The following is a 795-nucleotide window of genomic DNA, read 5'->3' as shown; positions in this document are numbered from 1 at the left end:
CCATGATCTTGATGAATCTTGGCTTAGTGATCACGGAAAAGCACACCAAACTTAGAGGTTTGCTTGTCCTCAAGCAAAAGAAAGGAAAGAAGAGAGAGAGAGGAGAAGAGCAAATTCGAATGGTGTGGGGGAATGAGGATGCCGAACGTGTTTTTGTAAGGGGGGGAAGGAGATTCCGAAAAAAATTGAAAGGAGATTTGAGAAGATATGGAGAGAATTTGAGAGAAGGGTGAGTTTTTGAATAAGATTTGGGATTGATTTGAGAGAGATTTGAAGAATGTTTTTGATTTCTGAAGATTTGAAAGTGAATGATGAAAGGTTGAGATGTGTTTATGTAGAAAAGTATGGGTAAGAAAAGGAAAGTTTGAAAAAAAAAATTTGATTGGAAATCGAAATCTTGGTCCCCCACCTTTCTGGCGTTAAACGCCCAGAATGGCATCCATTCTGGCGTTTAACGCCCATTTGCTGCCCATTGTGGGCGTTTAACGCCCAGCCAGGTGCCCTGGCTGGCGTTAAACGCCAGAATTCCCTTTATCACTGGGCGTTTTGCTAAACGCCCAGGATACTGCACACCTGGCGTTAAACGCCCAGAATGGTGCCCATTCTGGCGTTTAACGCCCAAAATGGCACCTTTACTGGCGTTAAACGCCCAGAATGGTGCCCATTCTGGCGTTTAACGCCCAAAATGGCACCTTTACTGGCGTTAAACGCCCAGAATGGTGCCCATTCTGGCGTTTAACGCCCAAAATGCCCCTTACTGGCGTTTTTTCGCCAGTAAGCTCTTTTTCTCTGCTT

This window comes from Arachis duranensis, chromosome 1 (genome assembly GCF_000817695.3).
Source record: "Arachis duranensis cultivar V14167 chromosome 1, aradu.V14167.gnm2.J7QH, whole genome shotgun sequence".
Classification (NCBI taxonomy): Eukaryota; Viridiplantae; Streptophyta; class Magnoliopsida; order Fabales; family Fabaceae; genus Arachis; species Arachis duranensis.
The sequence above is the reverse complement of the archived record's forward strand: the minus strand, read 5'-3'. Positions refer to the sequence as shown.